The following is a 7,021-nucleotide window of genomic DNA, read 5'->3' as shown; positions in this document are numbered from 1 at the left end:
CTCTAAAGCTTGAGTTAGCAATAAGCTTAGACTACGAGTCGTTCTTCTCGGAGCTTTATTTGAAGTTTTACCTCACTCGTAAAGTAGGAGGCTGTGTTGATCTTATGTAAACAGCTTGTGTATCCTTCTATAGACATACCTTGGACTCGCATATGTTTCGTTGTACCACTGCGAGAGATGTAATATGAGTGGAACGGTGTTTCACTTGTGTTATGTCAACGACTTGTGTACTACACCATGCGATGGTACTGCTTGGGTCACCATGACTGGTATCGGAGCAAATGCTTTGACCCTAGGATTAAAACCCTTTAAAGGAGACCTATAGGTTTGGTAGTGTCTATAGGAAGTTGTCTTAGTTAAACCAACTATTCTTTTGACTTGAGATGGGTATTCACTTGAGAATAATCCTGACACACTTGAGTCAATCTTTCTTATCTATTTTCTTAAGTAAAGTTAGTTAGTTATCTTGCTTCATTCCAAATAACTAGAACACCATTGGAGCTTAAGATAATGGGTGGTAGTAGACCACAGTTGGTATACAATACATGGTAGTCCAAAGAGAGGATACAACCATAAGGAAGATATCCTATTGGAAGAAGTATACCAATGCAAGTTATGGTTAAGTAAGAGTCATTTAAAATGTCAAATGACCTGATGTTAAGTAAAGGAGATAAGTTATGTAAGGTAGTATAGGTCTATGATGAGTCAATCATAGGAGGTAAGGAAGAGTGATAGGAGTTATTTAAGTCTACTTTCCATGGTAGAGTTGGTAATCATATATGATTCACTTGAGAATCATGATGTGATGGAGTAGAACATCATAAGTGAGTTAGCAAGAGTATGATAAGGAGTAGGATTTAAGGAATAGTTCGAAAGCTTAGGCCTTAAAATCCTAATAACTCGTACCAAGTATGTTAGAACCATAGTCCTTAGATTTAAAGAAGGCTTATTTAGAGCATATCACATAGAGAAATCATAGAGTTATAGGTGGTATATTCTAAACAATCATGTGTTTAGAGTAGACATGTTAGAACTAATTGTACTATAGGAAGAAGTCCTCAATAGCACATATATATGGTATACATATTTTGTTAGTACTTCCAAAGAAAACTAGGTTAATTTCAACTATCCTAGGCCATTTTGTTTCAAGTTGTCTCATTGCAAATGTGCAATTAAGATAAATGTTGAGACAAATAGTAGAAATTCACGTATTCGTGCTAAGTATCACAACCTAAACCTATCTTATGTGGTGTTATATACTACACATCTGATCTCGATGTTTAGGGATGTCTTACCCAACTATTATATTCAGGCATATAAGGATGTGTATTATGAACACAAAGCTGGATTTTCTTGGATTTTCTTGAATCTTCATTGATTGACTAGATCCATACATGAAGTTTGACTTTGATATGCAAATGCATGTTGCAATATCAAGCTCTTACTTGATGTTATAGATCTAGAGGGTAAAGGTATTCGTCTGAGGAAGTGACGAATTCTGAAGATTTTGAAGTCAAGATGAAGGTTCACTAGAAGAAGGAAGTACAATTGTGGGAAGTAACCACACTACTTCAAAGGAAGGACTAATCAAAACTCACTTCTATCCTTAATCAAGGAGTACTTCAACATGGAAGTACCATGAAAGTGAGAAAAATAGTGAATATGGAGCAGTAGAAGTAGAGCCATATTCCTTATGGAAGAAGGGAATGCAAGTGAAGTCACTTACAATACTATTTTCATAGTGTCAACAAGTGGTTTTCTTGCAAAACAAACCCTGGAAGAAGGAAAATAGACAAGTGAAGTCGTAGTTGGTATAATAAGACCGCAACTGATATAGGATAATCATGAAGAGAAAGAATGTAAAGTGAGGTATATCCTAACTAAAATTATGTAAGTAGCCACAGCTGGTATGTAGATATTGACAACCATAACATAGCCACAGCTGGTATCCAATAAGTCACATCTTGTGTTAGATAGTCTGCATGCTGGTAACAGATAGCCCACAACTTTGAACATGTCTTTACCCTAAAAGAAAGAGGGATTTCGGCAATATTTCATGGTATTTCCTAGCTAGTAAATATTTAGTCGGAGGATTCATAATCGGATACTCACAACTGTGTGGATACACCGCAAAGAATTCTTCGTGAGTCTTTAGAAAGGTACAAAATATAAACCAGACTTAGACCAACTACCTATCCTTGGAGTTTAATGATTAGAAGAAAGGAAGTTTAAAGATCATTAGTAAACTCCAAGGGGGAGAGGAAGGCTGAATGAGAAGTATTAAGATATAATATTTGTAGTGTGATAGACGGAGAAAAAGGTCTGAACTGAGAGGAAGCCCGATCTTATTTTTATAAGGTTATTGGGAAGTACCCATATAAAAGTACTCTCGGAAGGATGTCAGACCAGAAGCAAGATTCAGATCTCGAGTAAGTAAGGGTTATACCTTAACTTGAGTGGGTAATTGATAATTACTCAGAAGCAGAAGAGAACTCAAGTAAGTCTAAGCTAATGAAGTTGGAGGAAGAAAATATCGGAGGACAATCAAAGTCTAAGAAAACAAAAGACCGAAGGGTTTGACCAGACCAAAACATAAACCTATTAGAAAGATTCCTTTCATGGAACCTAAAGAAACCAAAAGGAAGATAACTAGTATGAACCAGAAGCCATGATTGGATGGACTAAATGAGTCTAATCCATTCGTAGGACTAAACAACCAGGACCATGCCCACTATAAATACCTTACGAAGTACCATTACATTCATTATGGTAGTAAGGGAAAAACAATACCTTACTTTAAACCAATCCTTTAGACTTAAGGTTTGGGCACCATGACTGGATTACCGCAGCTGGTAGAACCAAGTTTTGAGTACCCAAATAGGAAGATGTCCCCACAACCATTAGTAAAGTTCATTAGCATAAGAAGATGTCCTAATCCAAGAATCTTTGGAGAGTAAGTCTATAAGCTTAGAGTATTGGAAGAAATCATAGAATTGAAGAAAGTATCAGTGCCAGACATCCGAAGACTCCAGAAAGGATCTGGATAAGGGATATATCCAATTATAACTAATGAAATCACCATCGGCTTGAAAGAGATCGCGATCGGTTCAAGTCAGTTCCACATTCCGAAACGTGAGAGCGTTCGAACTTCGGGGCGAAGTTTAGTTTAAGGGGGAGAGGCTGTAATATTCCAGGTTTAGAGGCAAGAAAAAGAGAGAACACGAGAGTGTGCATTGCATTCATGCATAGAAAATCCGGGGGATTTTCGCGTGTTCATCGAAAACACAAAGTGATCGAGGTTTCTCTTGTGTCGATGGAATTGAGGTATGTCACCGACACAAGTGCGATAAGTTTCGACATGACCTTTGTTGATTTATTACGTTTTCGAGGGAAATAGATTGAATTCAAATTCAAATATGAATGACAGAGTTCAAATAAGATTTTGAATTGGAAATTGAATTCTAAAAAATTATATAATACAAGGTAAATATAAATATAAATGAGAGTTAATATTACAAATAACAATTCATATAAGTATTATTACAACACTTATTAAAGTATTACAATTTACACAAGAAATATGAGGATACAAAATGGAACTAAAAGAATTTCTAAATCTAAATCTTCTTAACATTTCTTGTTCTTCTTTCCCTGCAAAATAAACAACTAAGGCAAAGAAATGGGAGTTATGTTAAAATGTCTGTCTCCATGTTTATGGAGACATTTTTATATTGGAATCTAGCTAAAGGGTTTCAAGAACTACTCTTGATCCCTAATGATGATTAGAGGGAATTAAATTCTTTCTTAGGCAACATCAGGAAGAAATGGATCATATAAGGGACATATGGGTCATTTGGATGAGGGAACATTCATCAAGAAGGCAACCAGGGACTAGAAGCAATAGTAGTTGATCCATATCACAAGGCATCAAGGCAACTGTTTCAAAACTTCCCTCTAATCTAGCTAGAATCCTTAAGAAGCCCACAGATGTGTTTAAGGTGGATCATCCTTGACATGGAGAAGTCAATATGATCCTAAGACAATTATTTTAAGCCACATATTAATTAAGCGAAGCCTAATTAAATCATATAGACACTTGGTCTGTTAAGCTCCCTAGCAGCCAGTAGAATTAACACTTGGCAGTACCAAAATAAAGGCCAAGCATGGATAAAGATCAATCAGACATAACCATCCTGCTAGTAACAGTAAAGGTGGAGCAATACACTTGGCAGTATCCAAAATATATAGGCCAAGACAGGATAAGAGCAAACCAGCAGTGCCTTGCACCTGAGGCAAGGAAAGCCAATTTGACCACCTACACCTGGAGGGTGGGACCACCTGTAAGCAGCTTACACACACATGCAACTGTGTGTTGTCACTCCCACAGCCAAGCCAACAGTAGTATATAAGAGGAACAACAACAGCTGTACCAAGCAGCTTTCCTAGCACATCTCACATTTTCAGCCAACACACACCACACTTTGGCAAATCTGGTAAGTAGCTATAGAACAGCAAGAACAAATCCACTAGATAAACCACCGAAATCATCAGATTGATCACCAGGAAGGATATGAAGCAGCTTGGAGGAACATGCACTCCACAAGAAGGATCTCTCAAAAGCCAGAAGAACCAGCTATTAAGCTACCCAGCTCAACAGGTAGAAACCAATCAGCCATACACGTTTTATTCTTAGTTTTTGCATACACATCTGGGGAAGAACAATAGGAATAAAAATCATCCCATCAAACTACCCTTCAACTAGGTTTTCATCTAGGAGGATTGAGAGATGGATTTTCTCTCAGATCTGGCATAGAAGTGCTATGCTATGCTCATCATAGAGTTTGGAAAGTTGCAACTAGTATCTGTTCTTATCTAAAAATCTAGCCTCAGCCTTTGCATCACAGGCAGGGTCAAAGAATCAAGCAACAGCATTTGTTCTTACAAATCTTTACACATCACAGCTTTCATTAACCAATCTACAATCTCCAGGAATTACTTGGGGTCCAGAAAATAAGTTCCAGGCCAACCAAGTAACCCAAGTATCAGCAGTAATTAATCCATCATGGAATTGCTACACAACCAACTCTGTGCAACACATAAATCGCAGACCATCAATGGATCATCTCGAATATCCATCAAAGCTATCATAAATATGCATACAAGCCAACCATCAAGTACATCACCAATCCGCAAGCAACACTAATTTTATATGCCATAACTGAAATTATAAACAAATCCATAACTGAAACTTTCAGTTGACAGTGTAGTAAATATTCAGTTTCGTCAGTATCACAACAGCTACAGATTGCACATGCCTGGATGAATAAAACCATCCAAACAGGGCACTACACGTAACATATAGCAATGATCATTGAACCAGAGCATCACTAGCTTAAGTCCACACCTCATCAATTCAATATGCACATAAACCACTAGCAGCTAGGCCACAAGATCACACGAGTATAGTCCACCAGCACATGATCATAGGCAAAGTCGAGAAGAGGTTTAGCTCACATTGCAATTGCAGCAGTAGAAGCAGTCGACGCCGGGGTTGCAGTCGCGGACGCCATCCGGCCGGCGTCGAGGTCGAGGCTGCAGAGAGGACAACGACAGCACCAGTTCATTGACGCCGGGGTTGCGTCAGCGACGCCGTCCTACCGGCGTCGAGTCATCCACCAGTAGCCATCACAGCAGCACCACCAGCACAGCACCATCTCCACCAGTATATCCGCACCACAACACACCACCAGAACAGCATGATTGAGCCAGAGCTCGGTATTGCAGTCGAGGAAGTCGAAGTAGAGCAAGAGATCAAGGAGGTAGTCGAGGTCGAAGGGAGGAGCAGCCGGAAGCATGGCAGCTGGGGCCGTGCCAGCGTGCAGAACCAGGATCCGAGCTAGGGTTCATCGGGGGCGAGCTCGTATGAGAAGAAGGGTGCCCAGACGAAGGGGATCCGAAGGAGGAGAATCATGAGAGAGCTCTATAGGCGCGTGGCGGCGCCAGCCGTGGCCGACGGCTGGCCGGGCGACGGAGGCGACCAACTAGGGTTTCAGGTTTGGGGGCGAACGGGAGAAGCCACGGGAATTAAATCGTCGAGGTGGAGTGGTAGATCACCTCAGGGCGGAGCAAAAACCCTCTCGCCGGCGCCGGAGACGGCCGAGAACAGCCGAGGCGGGCGGCGACGCCGCAGGAGCTTGGTGGTCACGAGAGAGATAGAGAGGAGGGGGGTCGTGTGTGTGCGTGTGAGAGGGGTGAGCGAGAGAGTGGGGGTCGGGTTGGGTTAGACCCAACCGACTCGGGCCTTTGGGCCAAGCCTGGTTGGCCAGGCCATTGGGCCAACCCAATAAACCATTGGGTCAAAAAAAATTTTAGAAAAGAAAAACCTTTTAAACATTTAAGAAAATAAAAAGAAAACAATAAATAGAATTGAGTATCATAAAATGACCTCTATAAATAAAATAGAAAACAAATACTTAAAGTTTAAAAGAACAACAATATGAATTTCCTCTAAAATTTTAGAAGACCAAATTTTAAATCTTAAACTATTAAAACCTAAAAACTAAGTAGATAAATTCTTGTTTCAATTCTTCACATGAAGAAAATATTAAATATTACTTCACCTTAAGATAACATATAAAACAACAAATATTTCTTGATGATTATGTTTAATCATATGAAAATCCTAATTGATAAATACTTCAACTATTAATTAAAATCCTAAACCCTAATAGTATTTATCATATTTTATTAAAGTCTTTTAAAAATAATATAATGTTAAACTCATTATTATTTCTATTTCAAAGTTATTAATGATTTCAAATCTATTACCAATTCTTATTTAAGAATTGTGTCACAAATTAGAAACCTAGTTCTAATATAAGTAAGAACTTTGGTCCCATTATTTTATGGGATCATCCCATATTAGAACCAACTCTAAAAACCCTAGTTGTTTATCTCATATAATTATATGAATTTCACCTATACTCATAGAACCCTAATTAACAACAAATGAATCCATGTT

The sequence above is a fragment of the Lolium rigidum genome, chromosome 4 (assembly GCF_022539505.1).
Source record: "Lolium rigidum isolate FL_2022 chromosome 4, APGP_CSIRO_Lrig_0.1, whole genome shotgun sequence".
NCBI lineage: Eukaryota > Viridiplantae > Streptophyta > Magnoliopsida > Poales > Poaceae > Lolium > Lolium rigidum.
The sequence above is the reverse complement of the archived record's forward strand: the minus strand, read 5'-3'. Positions refer to the sequence as shown.